Genomic DNA, 22,909 nt, shown 5'->3' with positions numbered 1-22,909 from the left:
CCCAGGGCTCTCCCCTTAAAGTCCCTGTGGAGGCTGGAGAAGCCTCAGGGCAACACAAAAGTCAGGGGAGCCCACAGAAACGCCCTTCTTTCCAGCATGGCTGGCAGGATAGTGGGGCGAGGCTTCTTCGCCCCCCTGGTAGAGGGTGGGAGTTCTGCTCAGGTGCTCACCAAGTTAACAGCCTTGGGGCTGGCCAGGCCCTGCCCCTAATCAGCTGCCTCCGAGCCTGCCCTTGGCGGCTCCTCATGTCCTCTGGCTCAGAACAAACAGGCACCTCATTAGCCCCATTAAGCACTCATTTTAGCTGCATGGTTCAAGGGAGCAAGTGTGTGCTTGGAACACACAGGGGCTTATTATGTTTTCAGAAATACCACTTACGCAGACAAAAGAGGCCAGCAGCCCTGGGAGCGAACCTGAAGGCACAGGGAGGACACTCAGCAGCCAGCTAGCCTGGGCCCACCCTGCCCCGCCAAGCCTCTCTCTTTCCTGTGTCTAAGCTTCCGCCTGCTACAGTGCCTCTGCAGGAATTGATGTCCTTCCCACCCAACTCCCCTCTCCTAGCTGCCCCCTGTCTTTGCTGACCTGTTTCAGATACAGCCCCTAAAGCCCCTACCAGTCATAACAGCCAAGGCCAAGGCCAAGGGCCTTCATGCCCCCAATAGTGAGTCAACTTGCTTTGAATGGAGCACTCAGCCTGCAGAGTGCTGGACAGCCCCAGGCACCACTTCCAACTAGTTATCAGCCGTTCTCAGGCTTGGTACTTGCCTGTAAAACATCTGTGTGTAGGGTCACGCTCACCAACTCTCACCTCCAAGGACAGCAGCTCCAGCCACGGCTTTCTCTTCCTTCAAACACAGTCCAGGCAAGGAACCTAGGGCTGGAAATCTGATTTCCAGTATTTTTACCTTTCCTCTTCCAAGTAGCCTCCATCCACTACTCAGTGGTTCTGAATCAGCAGCCAAAAATCCATCCATGTCCTCTCCCAGCAAGACTTCAGAACCAAGGAACTGGACACCACATTTACCTGGTGGTCTAGTTTCACAAAAGCCTACCCAAAATGGCTTCCTGGGCCAAGCAAAATGGCTCTTAATTGGCCAAGGGTGCAACGACTTGAGCAGCGAAATAAAGAAGTATTGGATTATAACCCAAAGTATAAAATAACTATCCATGAGCCCATTTCAATAGAAATAAATAGTTGAATTAATAAATAAGTGGGGGAGAAGAGATAAATCTCCCACACAGAATAATTCCAAATAATTTATGTAGACAACTTGCCTTCAAGGAGGTAAACTCCCCACTCTTTGGGTGTAGGCTGTGCAGAGCAACTTCCTTTGAAAGAGGACAGTATGAAGAAGGGGGAAAAGAGTAACCTTACACTGATGAATCCTGACAAACACACTTCAGCCAGGTGATCAAGGTCAACATCAACAGTGACCAGTCATGTGGATAGCAGGTACCCATGCTATGACGTGAGGAAATGGTCCGCTGTGGTCTTCCTCCCCCAAAATGCATAACCTCAATCTAATCATGAGGAAAACTCTTGACAAATCCCAACAGAGGGACATTCTACAAAATCCCCAAGCGGTACTCCCAAACTGTCAAGGTCATCAAAACCAAGGAAAGTCTGAGCAACTGTCCTAACCAAGAGGAGCCTGAGGAAACATGACAAGTAAGTGTAACATGATATCCTAGGTAGGATCTTGGAACAGAAAGAGGATATCATGTACAAACCAAGGAAATCTGAATAAAGCATGGACATTAGTTAATAATTACAGATCAATATTGGTTCACTAATGGTGACAGACATATCGTATTCATGTAAGATGCCACTGATAATGAAAACTGAGTATGGGCTACACAGGAATTCTCTGTACACTCTCATTTTTTTCCCCCGTGAATCTCAGACTTTTCTAAAATAAAATATTTAAAAATGATTGGTTTCCAGGTCCTGTGTGAGCTGGCTCCTCTCTCTCCCCCACCACATACCACCCTACCCCCCAGCTCCATTGAAAGTGCTCATATTAACTCTCCAACACCCTCCTTGCCAATCTGTGGAGTCCCTCTACTCATTAGTGACCTTCAGCATTTGACCCTGCTCCCAGCTCATGCCTTCCTGACTCACCTCTTCCCTAGATGGAGCCATGGATTGATCACTCCCGGTTCTCCTGTTACTTTTCTGGCCGCTGCTCCAATGCATCCTCTTCTGGCTTCCATACTGTGCCTGCCCCACAGACCTCCCAGGGCTACCTCCTGGCCCCTCTTCTCCTCCATTCTCCCTACGGAGTCAGACCTCACATGGTGGCTGGGATCCTAGGTGCTCCTCTCCAGCACAGATGGCTTTGTGGTGACTCAAAGCTGTGTGCTCATCCCCTTGTTGTGGGAATTTCCATATGGAAGTCAGCTGTATATCTCATCAACTGTCTCCAACCTCCATGTTCATCTTCCCCTAAGCCCATTTTCTTCCCCCTCTGTCTTCTGGCTCAGTAAGTGGCATCTCCATTTGCCTGGGGGCCTGAGGCTGAATCTTGTATATGGTCCTGGACTCTTTCTGCCCCTCATCAGCAACATATTATCTGCTCCTGGATCCTTGGAAGCTACTTCCTTAATGCTGGCTTCAGGCACTTTATCCACCCCTGTATCACCACCTGGCTGTTACCACTTTCATTCCCTGTCTGAATGTCCACTCCAGCTTCCTCCATTCAATCTGTTCTCTCCACAGCAGCCAGGCTGGTGATTGTAAACTGCCCGTCTGACCCCCTGGCTATCTGCCTGCAATGCTAGTGGATCTCAAATGCCTTGATTTGGCTCCCATGACCCTTCCCTCTCTCCTTTCTCTGCATCCTCACCTGCTGCCTCTACTTTAATACCATCCCCACGCCACAAAACCGACCCACCTGCCACTTGCCCATGTCCTCAGTCTCAAATGCTCTTCTCTCCCTTGTTCTCTAATACCTGAGGGTCCTTCAGAGCTCAAGAGAGAGGGCAGCTCTTCTGGGAATCTTCTCTTACTTGCTGTCTGGCCAGGCGCCTCCTCTGTCCCCAGAGCACCATGTATCTCCCCCCACCCCAAGGAACCTAACACTTAAGGTAGGTATCATCTGCCTACAGCCAGCATCCACCTCTCCTCTTGTTCCCTCCCAACCTGTGAGCACCTCCAAGGTGAAGACTGCATCCCATGTGTCACTGTCCCCCCAGGGCTCACTGGAGATGCCCAATACAGCAAACGTGTATTGAGCACCTACTATATGCCAAACACAATGCCAAGCACCTTACATGTTTTTCCTCATATTTATCCCTCATAATAACAAATGAGGGTAGGCACTTCTTAAATTATTTCTCTTTTACCTAAGAGGAAACTGATGCACAGACAACTTTCTTAAGGTCACACAGCTTGAAGTCATGTAGGTGAAATGAAAGCCAAAGGTCTGACTCCATCACTTGTCCTTTGAACTGCGTTATTATTTTGTTTCCTGTTCCCTTTTCCACCTAACAGTTTAGTGACCCATGCCAAGAGATATCATCCATAACATTTATAGGTCCATAGCATTCCATCATACTGATACACATAATTTGCTTAACTGATCTTGTTATTAGTATGTGTCCAATTGTATGACTTTATTTTTTCAAAGAGTTAACCAATTATGCTAGCACTATTTATTAAATAATTCACGTTTTCTCCCACTGCTCTGCAATGCCACCTTTATCATATAATAAATAGTGATAAATGCTTGAGTTATTTTCTTATGTTGGCTCATTTGTTTAATTGTACCAATTCATACTGTTTTGAGTGGCTGTACATTTACAATGCATTTTCACTCATTCATTCACTCGCTCATTTAATGAGTATGTACCGAGTAGTTCTGTGGATCAGGTGCTGTTCTAGAAACTTTGAATCAACAGTGGACAATGAAGCAGTAGGCAACATCACCCCTTCTGTACTTGCATTTTAATATCTGACCTTGAAAGTAGCTCCCACCTCGATCAATTTTATTTATTAAGATGTTCTTAGGTGTTCTTGCCTATTTATAACTCCCAATGAACTGATGTTGGCAAGTAAGAAAATACATTTGGGATTTAATTGGCACTGAATTAAATGTATGGATTAATCTTAATGGAATTGACAATTTTTAATCTTCCTTTCCATGAACACAGCAGGCGTTTCCATACAGTCAATTCTTATTTTTATGTTAAGTTTAGTCTCACACATTTATTGCCAAGTTTATTGCTAAGTATTTTATATTTTTGTTGCCATTGTGAATGTCATCTTTTTTCCATCATATATTCTAGATGATTAATGCTGGTACATAGGAAAGGTATTGATTTTTGAATATTTCTTTTAAGTCAGCATCTTACTGAATTCCCTGATTAATTGTAATAGTTTCCAGTTGATCTTTTGGATTTCCTAGGTAAATAAGCATATAATATGTGAAAAATCATTTTGCCCCCTTCTTTCTTATAGTTTTACCACTTGTTTGTTCTTATTTTCTTGCTGTATTCACTGGTAAAATATTTCCAAGGTGTGTTGGCAAATGTTTAACCAGTCTCCAGGGAAAATAATCCTGATTTGTTGCATTTTCCAATTTCCATGGTATAAATACCCCCACTATAGCCAATTTCAGGCTTCCAACATGATGTTGCTAGACACAATGGGAAGAGGTGTACGCTCCCTTGATTACATGATTCGTGGTCCCAGCCACAGATGAGTTCACACCAATTCTGTGTTTTCCTGGCCAGCATTCTCTTCCGTTCTCCACTCCTGCCAACTTTCCCCATTCCCCCTCAAACCGCCCACCTCAAGGCCTTCTCTTCCCCCTTAGCTGGCAGTCTCACAGTCTCTTCCTGTTGAACCTACACACTTATCTCTATCCACATCTGTCACTGCCTCCCTCCCTCCTGGGTGATGGAAGGGACTGTGGCTTCCTCCTACTGAAACCAACCCCAAATCAGTACCAGAGCTCTAGCCCGGCCCCTTCCACCTCTGAGGGGGGAGGGGTTCAGCCCACCCATTAACCCCATTCCCTTCCTCTTACTAAAGCCTTCTCATCAACATTTAAAAGTGCCCAAGTCTCTCCAATCCTAAAATTCAAGCAAACAAAAACATCTTTTATCACGTTCAGCCCCTCTGTATCTCTTTACTGGATTTTGTGGACAATATTCCCCAAAGAACTGTCTGTTCTGCTCTTTTCTCCCACTGATTTCCTGGCCTACTGCAGTCTGGCTTCTTCTCCCACCTCTTTATGGAAACAACTCGCATCAAGATCACCAGTGACCCTGCTGCTGGTAGACCCAGCTGATGCTTCTTAGCCCCCCTTTTTCTGACTTCGCGGCAGTTTTTGACTCCACTCCCAATGCCTCCTACCTGGCTGTGGTGATTCTGCACTCTGGATTTCCTCCAAACTCTCACATGACTTGGGATCCTTCACTGGTTCCCCTTCTACCCTCAGGATTCCACCTGGTCTCCCTTTCCCTTTGACCTACATTCTTTCTTCCTTACTATCAATCTTCACCTCTATGCTCTGGGCTCCTATGTCTCCTCAAGCCCAGGCCAGCTATTTGGAAAATGGCACTCAGTGAGCCTCTGGGGAGAAACAATTGTAATAACAATGATGACAGGGGCACTGGGACAGTTAGCCACAGTCCAGAGCAATGGGATTATGGTTCTGGAACAAGAGCAGGGACCCCTGCCTCCCATAACATGTTGCCTGGCCTCCACCCTATGACTGTGGGTTGGTGGAAAGAGGTTCTTTTGGGTGTGAAACAAGGACAAACATTCAACTGTTCTCTGACTCACCCTGGTCCCAGGGAACAGACCCAACCTCATTCTTGCATGTAGGCCATATTTTAGGGTCTGAGTGGAGGAATCTTCTTCCTCACCACATCAGTGACAGCAGCCAAGAGAGGAACAATATGGAGGCGGAACTGCAGGGTCAGCACTGACGGCAGCAGCTGGCCATTAGTAAACCACACAAAAGCCGCTGTGCTCTCATACCCTGGGACTGGCTCCCTGAGGACACTGCTGTGGGTGCAGGTGCACACTGGGCTCAAACTCCCTCCTGCACAAGCTTTGAAAAGGGTCCTGTCCAAGGGTGTGGGGGTCCCAGCACTTCTGCTGGGTGGGGACTCAGAGGCAAAAAGAATTTCACATTTTCTGTTGCTACTGACATCCCTGGTTATTAACTGATGGCCTTGAGCAAGTTAGCTAACCTCTTGGAAGATTTTCTAACCTGTGAAATGGGAAGACTAGTATTAGTAGCTTATAGGTGGTTACGAGGAGTCGGTGACATCATGGAGATAGAGGCTCCCTGCACAGTGGCCGGCAGGGGGAAAGAGCTGGGCTCTTATCATCATTACTGGCTGCCCCAACAAGCTTAAAGAAAAGGGGTCATGGAAGGAACAGACAGAAAAGCCAGCAAGTGCCTAAGGTTTACAGACCTGATTAAAGCTGCCCCCTCCTCTGAGACTGGGAAGGGAGGGTCTCCATACTCACGGATGGGAGATAAAGAGCTCTCTCCCCGGCAGTGTGGGAACTCTGTGCCCCCTTTTCTCTGTCACTGAGGCCTATATTAAGAACATTAAATGTCAATGCAGACGCTTTAACTGCTAATGTGCGGGTGAAAGGCAGGTGGAACGCAGGTGTGTTGGAGGGAAAAGAGAAGTCAGGAGGTAGAAAAAAGCAAGGAGGAGGCAGAGAGAGAAAATGGGGGGGGGGGACAGTTAGAAAAGCAAGATTAATTAGGATTTGCAGCAGAAGGAAAGAGGAAGCCAGAGGAATGGGAAGACCAATCAACAGGACATTCGTGACCAGTTCAGGAACGCCACAAGGTCTGGGGGCCTCCTGACTCCCCGAGGGTCAGGAAGAGACTGCCTGAATCTCAGCTTAAAAGCTCTGCAAAGATCTCCACTTGAAGAATGGATGGGGCTGGGGAAGGAGCCTCCCAGAAAGCCGACTGTCTGTGAAGGCGGCTGTCAAAGCAAGGCGCTGTTGCTAAGGGAACCGCCTGGGAAGAGCCTTGTGTGAAGATGAAGTCACCCCACCTCCTGGCAGCTGTGAGGTTTGGGAGGGGGCCCAGTGCTTCATCCAGGTCTGCTTTGCTGTCTCCCCAGCCAGGCTTTGGCCCCTGGAGGGCAGAGACCCTGCCTCCTCCGATTGTGGTCCCGATTGGGCTACTCATTAGCAGGACAGGGCCATGTTGATGACTGTTACAAACAGCAGCAACTGAAGAAATGTCCCTTGGATAAAGGGTCCCTGGAGCAAAGGAACTTCGAGGGAGACAGTAATGCCAGTCTGTCCAAGGATCCTCTGGTGCCAATGGAGGTCCAGAATCCCAGGTCATATCCCTAACAAGAGGACTTCTGTGATTCCACATGAGGATTAAAGTGACTCATAAAGGGTTTTCAATTAAATTGGAATGAACACTTCAATTAAATGGGGTGGGGGGGCACCGCAAAAGTGTGCAAGGATTCTTTGGGGCCTAGGACTGGAACTAGCACAGGGTCTCTTTCATCACATTCTATTGCCCAAAGCAAGTCACAGGCCATTCCAGATTCAGAGGGTAGGGAACTAAACCCCTCCACTCAGATACAGGGAAACATGAAGAACTGTGGCCCGTTTTTGCAATCTACCACAGTGGTGGTTAACAACATGGGTTGGACTCAAATTTTAACTCACAAACCACTTGCTAGGTGATCCCGAGCAAGTTCCTTTCCTTCTCTGAGTCTCCCATTTCCTCACCTAAAATATAGTCAAAGCAGATTTCTCCTTCCACAAGACTTTGGGGCAATTCAGAGAAATCATGCATTGGAAGTGCCTGGCATGGTGCCTGGGACCTAGGGGGTGCCAGCGAATGTGGCTCCCTCCCTTTACCCCAGGAGACCGGGGAATGCTTCCCACTGTGCAGGAAAAGGCTGGGGACCCAGCTGGGGGTCTGCCACCCCCACCCCTCCCCACCCTTCATCTTGCCCCCTCTGGAGCCCTCCTGCTGAGAACTCGCAGCACTCGGGGTCTTAAGGATAGTTAAGTAGCAAACTATGTGTTCATAATAAAATTTGCCTGCTTCTCACAGACATCCAATTTGCTTACATCCAAAGAGAAGAATTGGGTGCCTGCTTCCGAAATTGTTTTAATCTCTGCCACAGAATGCTTCTGGCAGGGTTTTTCAACTGGAAAATAGGAAATGAGTTAGAAACAATGGAGGAACGTGAATAATCTCACTTAAGATGTTTGATCTTGAGATGAGATGAAGTTGAAATCGATTTCCCGGTTCACAGCCAGACAGCGGTGAGTGGGAGGGGAGAGGGCTGGGGGCAGGGGGCCTGACTGGGTCCCAGATCTGGCAGGAACAAGAGCCCTCCTGCCCACTTGGCCCAGAGAACTCCTCCTGGTCCCTGCAAAACTCTGGCAAACTACAGAGTTGGTGGGAAACAGCCCCAGCCCCATCACCCCCAAAGTAGGCACTGACCAAAGCCCTTCGGTTTCTCCACATACCCATTTCTTTTGTTAATGGCTGACAGACCTGGCCATGCATCTGTTTAACAGATGTTTGCTGTGCACCTATGTGTTGTGGCCTGTCCCAGTCACTGGACCTCAGCCTTGAATAGAACCGACTCCCTACCCTCAAGGCACTCATGAGAGTTTCTTGGGACCAGGATGGAGAGGGAGGAGCTAATGTTCACGGAGAGCCTCCTAGTGCAGGCCTGGTCTAAAGAGGCCGCATTCACAAACCTCCTACATCCTCACAGAACCTGTGGGAAAATGGGCTCAGGGATGAGCATCTGACTCTTCCAAGGACGGGATCCGATGAGACTGCAGAGTCCGTGCCCTCTGGATGGGAGAATATTCTGCCCAAGCAAGTGACGTGGGCAGGGGTGCACAGAAGGGTGCGAAAGGTGGAATTCAGGGAAGCGGGCAGCTTGGACCCTGGGAAGGCAGATTCTGAGCAGCAGGGAGGACCCGTCCAGCTCACTGTGGAGAAGTAGCTCTGCCCTTAGTGCTGGATACATTCTCAAAGCCAAGGGAGGCACGGAGAGGAAGTACCTACATATACCCTGATGATCACACAGACACACTCACACACCACCCGAACATGCAGACCTAGACAGACGCACACATTTATAAACACATACACGCAGCACATACTGGCCCCACCCCTCACTAGTGCACTAGATGTTATCTGCATGCACCCATGCTCACACGTGGTCTGAGACTAAAAACTCCTTAGGGGCAGGGACCGGGTCAGTCTCGCATACCACTGTACCCAGCACAATTCCTGGCTCCTAGTAGGCCCCTATAAACAAAGATGAAGTTGAACTCAATCCCAACACATATGCACACACATGTACACAATTTGTGTGCATGGCAGCTGATGCTGGGAGAGGGGTGGTTAAGTCTCCGCAGCCGCCGAGAGGGTTGGACCTTTGCAGGTGGAAGCTGGGCCGGGCCTTGCGGGGGGCTCATGACCCTCTGTCACTGCTCCTCAGAGACCCAAGCCCAACCGAAGGTCTCTGTCCAGCCTTCCTGCCCTGGAGGTTCCGCCGGGCAACTCCAACCCTCCCCATTAACACTTTCCACCGGGACCTGGCCTCTCGGGGTCCTGGGTTGGGGGTTTAATGCATTATTGATTTCCCCAAGAAGGGAAAGTGCCGCAGCCATGGGTCCAGGTAGCTTATTTTGTGCGTCGATGACATTCAGGTACTAGTGAAAAATTATACCAATTATTAAATCAGCCATTATTACTTCAAAGTGCAATCAGTTGTCACAGCGGAGAGAGCTTGCACGGCGCGTTATTAGTCGGGCTGTGTGCACAGGGAAAGTGCTGAGAGGGGAGACTTTAACCAAAGGGCAAATGCATGAAATTTACTTAGAAATAGCGATTTATCACCCCTGGGTTTCTTACTGCTCAAATCCAGGCAGACACTTCGCTGGCAGGAGACAGGCTCTGCGGCCGCCCCTGCCTCCTGCAGCTCCCACCCTGACAGGAAATGAAAAATTGAGAAGTCGTTGTAACAGCTTAAAGATGCATTATCCTTTTTGATGTGCAATTTGAGCTTCATATCCAAAGGCAGATGAAATCACTGGCACCCACGCCAGGCAGAGCAGAGGGAACCACCTCTCTGAGTTTGGGGGGGGGGGGTTCTGTGGGAGTCCCCACCCGGCCTGGCCCCACCTGGCCCTGGCTGCTGCTCCAGGCCCAGAGTCCCAGGGGGCCAGCACTGGGTTCAAGGAAGGAGAGAGCTCAGGCTGGGTAGGAGGGGTGGGGAGGAAGAATGACATGTAGAGGGGAACAGAGAGAGAGAAGGGGGAGAAAGAGACACAGAGAGTGAAAGGGAAAGAGGGCAAGAAATAAGAAGGGAAGACAAAGACAGAGAGTGGGAATCACAAAATCAACGGAAACCAGTTGTGAGCAATGGCGTTCACCCTGGGGCAGGTACATTCAGGGCGTAAGTGTGTGTGAGTGCCAGTGAGTGCCCACAGCTGCTGGCAGGGGAGGACCACACCAAGGACTCGGCCTCCTGGCCTCCAGTCCAGGCATATGCAGAAACAGGTAGCAATCACCCTTTCTGCTTTTGGTGGTTCCTATGGGTCCATCCTTCATTAGCACACAGGGCAGTGAGGCAGCAGAACTGCCCCCACTTATGGCTTCTTGGTTGGCATGGCCCACTCATTTGCCGAAAGCCCCAGATCACAGGCCACCTACAGCTGCGAGCAGAGTGAAGGGCAGACTTCTCAGTAGCCGGTAGAAGGGCAGGGACACAGATCGATGACTCAGGAAAACCCAGGAGACCCTAGCCCGCACTGCTGTGTGACCTTGAGCAGGTAATGGCATGTCTGTGAGGCTCCTTCCTCATCTGGTAGATGGGCTCACAGAGTTGTAGAGAGAGCTGAGAGTCTGTATGGGCACTGCACCTGGAAGAATGAGCCCATCACAGGGGCCCAGAGCTCCAGCCAACCTCAGAGGCCTTGGGCGCAGGGCGGCCAGTTTTACAGCAGCCCCAAGACGGACCCCTGTGCTTCTTCCTATGCGTCAGGTGCCTGTACTTAAAGACCTTAGATCCGTGCACCTGTCAAATGGGTGACACATACAAGACTCCACTCCACACACACACACACCCCTAAAAAGACAGACAGGAAGATCCAAGAGGTAGAGTGCAGGGCAGAGAGTACTGGGTCTGGGTCTGACAGGTCTGGGTAGCATGCACCTGAATGTAAACTCCCTGAGAGCAGAGATTTTTGTTCACTCAAATAAGTATTTGGTCATTTGCTACTTTCAAGCTGAGTGACCTTAGGTAAGGTACTTCACCTCTCTGATCCTTCGCTTTTGTCATTAGCAAAAGGGTTCCTGCTTCATGGACCACTGTGAGGCCTGTGTGCGATAAGGCATGCGCAGTCATGTGATGAACAAGCAAGAAGCGAGAGTGGCTATTTTTGTTATTTTCAACAAAAAGGAAGAAAGGAAAGAAGGATGTATGTTATGGGTGGCTACCTCTAGGTGACAGGATTAAGGAAGATTTTTATTTTTATTTTTTGTTCTTGTATGTATTTGTCAAGTCTGATCTGGCTTTATAATCAGAAAAAAATAACACATTAACTTTAAAAGAAGCAAGTATCTGGCACCATAAAGTTCTCAGAAAGGCCGGGTGTGTGGCCACTGGGCCTGGGGACACGTGCACCTATCCTCTCCAGCCTAGACTGAGCCTGTGTCCTGGGGGCTCACGGCTGTCCTTAAGTTTGGGTGTCCAAGTATACATGTGGGGCCCAAAGTCCCTGACCCTGCTTCCTCCAGTGAGATACGGGAGGGTCCCCAGGCACACGTGCAGATTAGGTCCACCCATTCAAGCTCACGTTCCTGCCAAGCAAGCTCACAGAGCCTCCAAAGCCGAGTGTGAGGCCCTTTCTAGGTACCTGATAACCAACATGGAGCGGAGTATCAACACCCTTCTCTGCCTTCCCGTAAGACTGGAAGCTCACTGCCAACACAGACAAGCCTCGGCCAGGACCACCTTGCCTTTGCTGTACCCACTTTCCTGGCTCTTTCAATCCCTATGAACTCTTACAGCAAACCCACGAGGCCATAGTATTACCTCCATTTCTGAGAAAGAAAGCTGAGGCCTGGAGGGAGAACACATGTGCTCCATGTGCATCAGGGGTGAGGCAGGATTCACTCTAGCCTGCCCAACTCATGGCCTGTGCCCTTTCGACAGCATCTTGCTGGTTACAGATGGCAGAGAGAAGGCAGCACTAATCACCTCCTCTATTCATTCCAACTTCTCCAACGAGATCGATCTTCCCATTAGAAAGGAGAGAGGAGACGGCATCAGAGGGAACTGGGGGACGAGCTCAGTGAGGTGGTTGGCAGTACAGCGAATGCTGCCTTGAGCTTGGGTCACCTGACCCAGACAAGAGTGGCCAAGGCCCTTGACTAACAGACAGCAGCATAGCACCACAGAGGTACCCTAGGCCCGGCTAAGGATGAAGACGGGCTCTGCAGCTGACTGGTCATGATGGGCCACATGCTCTCCGGCCTCGGCCATGTAGTTTATCTGTCAGCCCGTCTGTCTGTCTGTCCATTCTTCCATGCATCCTTCCAATTCTTTAGTCATCTAGACTTTTAGAAGTTCCTTCTCTGTGGCAAGCACCATGCAAGATGCCAAAGATCACAAGAGGCCTTCAGCATGCCTACAGTCCAGTTGAGGAAGTGGGGGGGACAGGGTGTGACATATCCTGTTCCACCTTTTTAGCCCTAAACTGGACGACTTGCCAGGGAGTGGCGCTCTGAGCTGATAAGCCCCAGGCCACAAAGTAATCTAGATTTAAGACCCTCCTAGAAGTTGGTCTTTCTCCTGTTGGAAGGCTTACAAGCCTTTATTATCTCTCCTCCCTCAGAATGCAGGCACGACAGGGCAGGGATCATAGCTGTATCTCTCACTACTCTTCTTCCTGCACTTGATACAGTACCTTATACATGGCTGGGACTCAAGAACTATTTACTGGATGGATGGATGGATGGATGCATGGATGGATGGATGGGTGAATGGATGACTGAAGTGTGTGAAGCTCAGAGAGGCTCCGAGGATCATATCTAAGAGTTTAGAAGCTTATCCTTTGCGTATAGTTGTTTCTGCAGCATGGAAATCACTTTCTGATTTGCTCACCTCTGGTGAAGGGAGCTTACTACCTAGCTAGACAACCCACTCCCCGGCTGGCTGGCTCTCACTGGGGAGTCCCGGCCTGGGCCAAGCCAGGACCAGGGAGCTGCCTCCCACTATTAAGTTTCATCCTTTATGAAATAAGTTAAATCATATAATTGAAAGGATTCTTCTCATCCATGGACAAAGTGTCCCAACAGACTTCATCTCTTCTTATTACATGGAATCTTATTCTTATTCTTATTACATCTTATTCTTATTACATGGCATCTGAGGGGTTCTGAACTCACTTGGAATTACCACGGTATTTTTTTTTCAATATATGAAGTTTATTGTCAAATTGGTTTCCATACAACACCCAGTGCTCATCCCAAAAGGTGCCCTCCTCAATACCCATCACCCATCCTCCCCTCCCTCCCACCCCCCATCAACCCTCAGTTTGTTCTCAGTTTTTAAGAGTCTCTTATGCTTTGGCTGTCTTCCACTCTAACCTCTTTTTTTTTTTTCCTTTCCCTCCCCCATGGGTTTCTGTTAAGTTTCTCAGGATCCACATAAGAGTGAAACCATATGGTATCTGTCTTTCTCTGTATGGTTTATTTCACTTAGCATCACACTCTCCAGTTCCATCCATGTTGCTACAAAGGGCCATATTTCATTCTTTCTCACTGCCACATAGTACTCCATTGTGTATATAAACCACAATTTCTTTATCCATTCATCAGTTGATGGACATTTAGGCTCTTTCCATAATTTGGCTATTGTTGAGAGTGCTGCTATAAACATTGGGGTACAAGTGCCCCTATGCATCAGTACTCCTGTATCCCTTGTTACCACGGTATTTCTTAAAGTGGGACTTCCTAAGGAAGGAACACTCTGGGTACCACTCTGGGTAAATTCCCACTAAGTCAGAAATGATAGGGCCTATCACCTCTTTTGTTCCAGACTCTATGTATCTATTAATATGGTCTGATATCAGAGGTCAAATGCTCTAATATACGTAGAGATGCTCAGTACTATGTCTGGCACAGGATTATGCAAAATTGTCTAGGAGTTTCAAGAACTCTTCAGACATATTCACAGCCAAACAAGACTCAAAGTCAAAACAAGCCTGGGATATTCATGCTGCAGAAATGACTGTTAATACAAATGGAGTGATGCCACAGGAACACCCAGCACAGTGTTTGGCACACATTAGGGGTGGGGTGGCTCTTCTTGGGGTGTCATATTTCAGGCACATACTGGATTTGGGTTCCACTTCAACTCCCAGATCTTTGTCCCATGGACTGGCTCATAGACTCCCCCTCCTGCTGCCCTCCTGACATTGTTAATAGAGGACTTCAGATTCAAATGGCCTTCATATTTACAGAGCACCTACTGTGTGTTCAGGCTCTAGCTGAGTGCCTTACTGACATTATCTCTTGCTAAATTTTATCTTGGTGGTTGGGAGCAAGCAATTCATTCCTTTTATTCATTAGTGCTTACTGTGTACTAGGCCTACTGTGTGCTAGGCCACGTGCTAAGAATGAGGAGATAGCAGTGAGCAGGACAGCCTTGGTTCCTGCCCTCACAAAGGCCGTAGCTCGCTAAAGTTGTCAGGGGAAATGGATGTATGCCTTTGCTGGCTGTGGCTGGGGGAGCTCATCTCCCAAAGAGATGGGGAGGGGGGGCCTCTGGAGCAGGGCCCCAATTAGGGTGGAGCAAGCGAGGTGCCCAAGTTAAAGATCTCAGGGGAGTACAAGCACACACTTCCTTAAACTCTGTACCTTCGGCACCTCACCGGCCTCATCCTAGCCCCGGCCCTGGGTTGGGGAGTGCTATTCACGGAGGGAGGCACCCTCCCCTGAGGACAGGCCAGTATGGGGGGAGAGGGACTAAGCCTTGGCAAGGGTGCTCATCTGGCTGCAGGGAGAGGTGGAGATGAGCAGGACAGGAATGGAGAGGCAGTTCAGACAGGCAGTGAGGTGGGAGGGGGCAATCACTTATACATTAAACGGGCATGAGTCACTTACTCATTCAGCAGCAAAAACTACAAAAACTACTATTGCTCATAACAACAAAGGACCAAATGCACCTTACCAGGAGCGGGTGATTTCTCATGGGCTCCCTGGCACTGGGGCACGAGATTCTCACCCTGCCTCCCAACCCAACTACACACAGCCAAACACTTCCTTCATCCTGTCAGCAGCTGCAGGAAGCAGCCCAGGGCAGGCAAAGGCTGGGAAGTGAGAATGGGAAGGGGCAGCCTGACGCCCAGACACAGAGAGGATGGCCCCAGAAGGCCCCTGGGGCCAGGGGAGGGGGCTCCCAATTACAGCCTCAATCAGGCCTTGGAAGGCTGTGCTGGGAAATGAGAGCCAGAGCAGGCAATTGCCTCTGGCTCACGGAAAACTCCAGATCTATAACTTCCTGGAACATAATTAGCTGCTAACTTCAAAGATGCATTGGGGTTTGTGTAATAGGCACCGGGGCTGCTCAAGAACTGCAGAAACTGGGAGAAAAATGGGGCCGTCTGGCTTGGAAATGGAACGAGACAAAAGGTTTTCAATTCAGGCTTCCTTCAACTGAGACCTGAGAAAAATAATAATAATTACGATAACTCCCTTTTATGGAGTGCTTACGGAGGGCCAAGAGCTCTGCTAAGCGCTCCATATTCGAGCTCTTTTAGTGCTCACACAGCTCCGTGAGGCGGGCTTTATTATCAGAGACAAGTGACTATCCAGAGGTCATGGACACACACAGCTCCTACCCCCTGTCTACTGCCTGGTCACTGCTCTAGAACTACCATGTCCTCAAGTCACACACACCTTCCCAGGAGAGGTGGGTCTGGGGAACCACCGTTTGCAAACAACCCCCTCCCGTTTCCCTCCACACTCATCTCCCTTGCTATGATGGCAGGTGGCAACCAGACAGGGATGCTGAAAGGAAAAAAAAAACAATCAGACTGGGCTCCTCCTGGGGCCTCCGTTGTAGGAGACGTATCAGCCAGGGTAGGTTCTGCTCGTTGCTGTGACAAACGCCCAAACCTCAGCAGCTTCACACAATAAAATTTTATTTCCCTCTTGGGTAAAGAGATAAAGTCCACTGGCAAGGGGAGAGCTGAGTTCTGCTCCACAGTCATTCAGTAACCCAGGCACCTTGCATCTGTGGCTGTGCTACTGCCTAGGGCCTTAAGGTTCTCTGCGGGATCCTCTGCATCATCTGGTGGCACATGGAGGACGAACACAGAGACCTGCACAGATCAGCCCTGAGAGTACCTCATGTCCAGGTGAACCTCACTCCAGGTGTACCTTACTTCCAACCACATCTTCTGGAAAGACAGGAGGAAACGGAAACGATACTGAAGTACTACAAGAAACGAAACCTGTCTATCCACGCACCCATCCATCCACCCATTTATCCATTCAACATTTAATGAGCTCTGCAGTCTGCGGGGCACTGTGCAGTCTTGGATGGAGCAATGAGTGAAACACACTATAAGCTTGTCCCCGTAGAGTTTAGAGCCCAGAGGGAAAGAGAAACATAAACTCACAGCAACGCCATACACTTACGCTTACTAAAATTGTAGTTAAGTGCTACTAAGCAGCACAGGAGGCCGTGGAAGCGAATGGCACTGTGGCCTGAGCAAGACCGAGGAGTCCAGGAAAGCTTCCCTGAAGAAGTGACTCCTCCCCTCTTCCCCCAAAGAAGTGACTTTCATGGTGAGTCCTGAAGGATGAGTAGGGGACTTAGTTGAGTAGGTTGGATTAGGATTAGAGTTTTCCAGGCAGAGGAAATGGCATGTGCAAAGGCCCAGAGATGCTTTGCACCTGCTCATGGTGGGGTCACTGCCTTCTCAGACCTACCTATATGTGACTCTATAAGAGGCTCCTCCCCAGACCCCCAGGGAGGGCTCTTGGGATGGCTGGGGTTCTCTCTACAGCTTCCATGTTTTACTCATCCTGTGTACTGCTCCCACTTGACCAGCTTGCCCAGTTGAGTTCTCCACAGGACAGGACACTACACTGGACCAGCTTTAGCCTTGACTCCATCCAGACTGCAGGTCTCTGGAGCCTATGGATTCAGATCTGTGTCTATCGAGAGATACTCTTAGCAGACAGACCTCAGATAAGCCACAGTCTTCAACCAAGAAGATTTAAATACCCTTCCTGAGACACTGGGCCCTTCTAACTTGCCTTGGGCCAGGTGCTGGCCACAGCACCTCCTGGCTTAGTGTTCCTCACCCCATATCACACCAGCATGGCCTTTGAGACCCAGCCATCTTCCAAAGTGCATCCCAGGAGCTGTCTATACCACTAGATGGAAATAATTCCATCTGCCTAGAATGCTCTATATTGAGCAGAACCACTTTGATGAGCCATTTGGAGTGGGGGGTGACACTCCAAAGGGCATGGTCTTGCTCACTTGCCTTTTAGGAAATCTGGGCCCTGTTAACCAGAGGGCCCTTGGCTTCTCTGAGCACATGGTGAGTGAAGGAATAACAAGGCTGGAGAGAGAAACGGGGGCAGAGCTGAATCATCTATACCCAAGGGGCCACAGAAAGCAGAAGTTTGTGATGGGCTGGGGCCGAGGGAGAGAACCTCAGCAGGCTGGCCACCAGGAGAAGAACAGGGAAATAACCCCCATGAAAGGAATAGCCCAGGAGGGGTTTGGGGCTCACCACGGGCTGGGTGGTACATCATCCTCTCGCACAGTGCCTAAAAATACTCATAACATTCTTCATGAATGCTTTTGTTTTAGGGCCGTCATGGAGCTGAATTCTGCAATCAGGCTGGCATGGGGCACAAAGAAGAGAAGCAGGTGCTGGAGAATGAAGGGACGACCACACCTCAGTTACCTGCTTGATGGGCTGTTCTTTCGATGCAGTACCTGATTGGCTCCAGTTACATAAAATGGCAGACTATCTTTTTAGTGGGTTTAAGCTGGCACGTGCAGCAGGTTATGTCAGTGCCTCGCCCACATGCCCAAAGCATTCACCATTAGGTGCTGAAGGTTGCTCACTGCACCTACAACTTCTGCCTGGGGGCTCTTCTGCCTGTGTAAGCACACTTGGCCCAAACGCAGGGCAAGCCGGAGGATCTAGAGGGTTCTTGCCCCTGGAAGCAGTTCTGGACCAATGATGAAGGAGGCTTCGATGCACAAATACCCAAGCTGTCCCATCTTTTGGTTGGGGCAACTCTGAGGCACATTCTATAACGTCCCTGAGGCTCCCCGGCAGAACCTTCTCTAGTTGCCCGTCGTGGTAACCTGTAGGACAACTCACCTTTGTCAGCTTTCGGCTGTGTTCCCTTTCCCTCCCCTACTCTCTTATGGGTGTTTCCTGGGATCACTTCCCAGACAGACTGGGAAATCCTTGTTCTGAAATCCTTCTCAGGTTCTACTTGTGGAGGAACCCACACCAAGACAAGTCTACTCCTTAGCAGATTATACGACTGGTACAATCTTCACGATGGTTCTCTGGCTGGAGGGTTATCTATGGCTGGTGGTCAACACCAGTCAAGATGTGGCTTTCCAGGTCCTCTGTCAACCAACAAGGCACCATACAGGTGGCCCCAAAGGACAGATTTTCCCGATCTGCTGTCACCCCATTTCCTTCTCTGGGCCCAGATCTTGGGGTCTGGACCTTTCTGCAAAGGAACATCTGTTGTGCAGAACAGCTGAGATGCTTCCCTCCCCGCCCCCCACTGAGGAGGAGGTAGTTCTAAGTTAGCTTTTTCTCATAAACGGTTCTCAGATGGAAGAAAAGCAGCTGTCGCTGAAGCCACGTCAATCTGAGTGGTAAAAGGTTTGGGCAAAAACATATTTTATTGTTCTTGCTGTCAGAAACATAAAGATTTAAGGGGCATGTGACTCGGTAATTGCTGTGGACTTTTTTTTCCCTTGACAATAAACATAAAACTTAAAACTGTATTAAAATCATTTGACAATTTTTATGCTCAAAGAGCCCAGAATGAATAATGGGGGTTTTTTTGCATCTAAAATGCACTCTCTCGTCAACCTATAAAACTGTCAGAAATAAATTCATCAAAAGCAGATTATATAATTAAAAGTCGCTATTTGTGTCCCTGCTCGGTTGGGATTGAAGTTGTTTGTTTGTCTCTCTTTCTCCCTCGTCCTCCTTTTTAAAATTAAAAATTTTTTTTAAGTTCTAGATGATGCCAAACTCAAGCTGGGTGGCTCTGTCTGGGGGGAGGTGATAATATAAGGGCTTCCCTCCATAAGCCCAAATTTCCCGTTCCAGCCAGTCCCCCACCAAATCCTAATCTCAGCCCATGACATGACTCACCCCGATCTGTGCAGTTTGGGGATGAGTTAAAGAAGGAAACACCCCACACTGGGAGAGAGGACGTAGTAGACGCCTCTGGCACACAGTCACCCCTCGTTCCCTCCTGTGCACGCTGGAGGATTACTCCTCCCGGCAGTTAGGCTGGTCTACCTCGCTGCTCTACCCAATGGGCTGCGAGCACACATGGTGTGTACCACCGCTGGGCCGAAGCATTTAAGTGCCGGTTTCAAATCCTCGAGCATTTTCTACCTCTGCACAGTGACTGTGGATGGATGTCCCCACATGCGCAGCTAGGGAGGGGGAAGCGTCCAGCACGCTGGATCCCTTAGTCACTGCATGGAGGACGCCGCCGTGGAGAGTCACCCAGACCAACAACGAGCTCTGTAAATGAAGCCACAGAGATTTGGAGGTCCGTTGGTGACCTCAGTACAACCGAACGAATCCTGTTTTAAAATGTGGGCTTGATTATTATTTAGGTAAGCGAGGCCAAAAGATCAGGAGCTGACTGCCACTGAACACGGTATGTCATACGCAGAGATCCCAACAGGAGGAGCCATGCCACACCACAAGGGGCCACACAGGGAAGCACCTGGGTAAGGCAGGAGGTAGAGGGAGCAAGGGAAATGTGGACTAGTCTTTATGGTGGTTTCCGTGAGAAGAAATGGGCGGGGCAAGGTAAACAGACTTAGGATTGGCTAGTATGAATAAATTCAGCAGACTCTGGGGCACAGCACATGTCCCTAGTCACCTGGTACCTGTTCTGGGGTGATCAGGGTGAATGGATAGTGGCCCCCCCGACTGTCAGAGCCCCATAAAGGAGGTGGTTGGGGTGTGGGCTCTGGACTGTGTGGTCTTCATCTGAAAGGTGGCTCCCAGGAGAGGTGTCCACTATCTCTAGGAATTACCCGAACCTCCAGCACCAACTAGGCTTCAAGATGTCAAAGCATCAGAATACAGAAAGTAAAAGGCACGGTTAATACTGACGAAAAAAGGGGGGTTACTGTAACGTCCTAATAGAGAAAGGACTAAATGCTAACGCTGATGGGCCAAGGAATACTGACTGGGTAAGAAAACAGAAGGGGGCACACTGTGGGTGGAGATGTGGAGGTGAAGGGAGCAGAAAGAAAATTTGGGGGTGGTAAGGAGAGCAGAATGGTGGAGCTTAGGGGGCCAGTGGAAGAAAGGCAGCGCACAGTCAGCAGGGACCTCATGTGGTAGCCTGGAGGTCAAGGTCTGGTTTTGGTCTTCCTCTGAGAAGCTGTGGGGCAGTGACCCAAGACTCTGGCCCCAAGGGAGGAACCCAGAAAGAAGTAATTAGCAGGAAGCTGGCTCCCCAGAGTTCTCTAAACTGGTGTCTGCTCACTCTGGAACCTCCCTCATCAGGCCAGAGTGCAGAAACTCCCACAATGGGTCCAGTTGTCCAGATGGACCCCCTAACCTTCAGAGCTCCCCTGGAGTTCCATAACTCACCGACCTGTTCCCCAGGCAGGACGTGGGGCAGGAAGGACTGGGGGAGGTACCCAGGCCAGCCTCCAACCAGGCTCTATACAGCTACCTTCCTGTCGTTGGGTGCTAACTCTAGGGTCTCCCCACATATCCTACCCAGTGGGCTTAGCTGGGGTAAGGCCAAGGAGCAGGCCAGGCCTGGAGCCATGAAACAGGAGAGGAGATGCCAAGATGGGAAGATGAGGAGAAAGAGCAAAAGGAGAGCTGGGAGAAGAGGGAGGGGCCAAGTGATATTCTTCGAGCCTTTACTGTACTCCAGGAACTTCGAGTTCACTGCCTCATATAATAGAGAAGCAAAGCCCCATTTCACAAACGAGAAAACGGAGGCTCAGAGAATCTCAGCAAGTAGTAGCAGCTTATCCAACATGTCACAGTCATTCTAGTCTATCTGGGGAAAAGTGTGTGCTTACAAAGCAAAACATCAGGGTGACTGGAATATTTGGTCTCAAATGAGTCAGAGAAGTGGGGACATGGGGATTTAACTCTCAACTCTGAGCAACTGGAGGGGACCCTCTGGCTTCAGAAGGTCCCCAGGCTCTGCTGCCTTCCCCCTTAAGGATGGGACGTTTCTATGTGCCTTTCTTATCACGCTAGAGAAGAATCCTTCTATTTTTATTTTGCTAAGAGAGGTTTTTCTATGAAATGGATGCTGAATGTTATCAAATGCCTTTTTATCATCCCTGGTTTTTCCCTTTTGGCCTATTAATATGATGAATTATATTAATAGAGTTCCTAAAATAGAACTGTCCTTGCTTTCCAATAATATACCCTACCTGGTCATTGTGGAATAGTCATTTAATATATTGCTAGATTCAATTTGCTAATATTTTATTTAAGATGTTTGCATCTATATTTGTAAATGAGATTTGCCTGCAGCCTTCTTCTTTGTGCTATCTTTTGTCAGGTTTATTTAGCTTTGTAAATGAGTTGAAAGACCTTCTGGTTCTGGAAATACTGTGGACCAGATAGCCCAAAAACCTCCCCACCGTAAATACCTAGAAATGCTCAATACAATATAACAAATACTGGAACTTACAGAAACACAGAGGCAATTTCCAGGAGCAAGACATAAAGTGGGAACTAAAAAGCCAGAAAGGTAAGCATGTGAGCTGTCATGGCAGTTGACCAGAGAAAGGCGAGAGAGGAAGCTGATGCTCACGTGGGGACAGGAGACAAAGCTTCGGGTCTGAGTTCGAAACAGGATTTGGGTTGTATAGACCAACAATAATAATGAATTTGGGAGGTAGAAAAATAAGGCAGGACTAAAATACTAGACAAGTATCACATGTAATCCAAGAGACGTATCTGTTAAGAGTTCAAATGTTTAAGGTCTTGAGAGAGGAGGGTCATTATTATTGATTAGCCTTAATATTTGTTAAGTTAAGTATTAATGTGAACAAGTTAAAGGGAAGTTTCTAATGCATACTGTTCTCCAATAAAAAAAAAAAAAAGAGTGAGGGCTCCTTGGAGTAATGGCTGATTGTAGGACTAGGGGAGGAAATATATAAAATGGGCTTGGAGTACCTTGTAGGGCCAGAGGGTAAAAAAAGTGCTGACACACACACGTGCACACGTGCACACATGCACACGTGTGCGCACACACACACACACACACAGGCAGAGATATGGATATGAAAGGCACACAGGAACTAACGAATAAACTTGCAACAGCCACAGTTGAAACAACATGAGTAACAAAATAAATAAAGGAGTTTTGGATCATACACAAAACATAAAATAAATACCAATTAACCCATACTTACATAAGTAAGTTATTGAATTAATAGACAATGGGAGAGAAGAGATGCATGCAGGAGAATTCCAAATAATTTATGCAGATATTCCGCCCTCAGAAAGGTAGAGTGTAACTACCCACTCCTTAAATGTGGGCTGCACAAAATGATTTCCTTCACATAGGGAATCTCTTCCAAAGAGTGAAGTGTGGAAATGGGGGGGAAAGAGTAACTTTACAAAGGA

This window comes from Prionailurus bengalensis, chromosome D4, assembly GCF_016509475.1.
Source record: "Prionailurus bengalensis isolate Pbe53 chromosome D4, Fcat_Pben_1.1_paternal_pri, whole genome shotgun sequence".
In the NCBI taxonomy this organism is placed as follows: Eukaryota; Metazoa; Chordata; class Mammalia; order Carnivora; family Felidae; genus Prionailurus; species Prionailurus bengalensis.
This window is presented reverse-complemented; position numbering follows the sequence as displayed.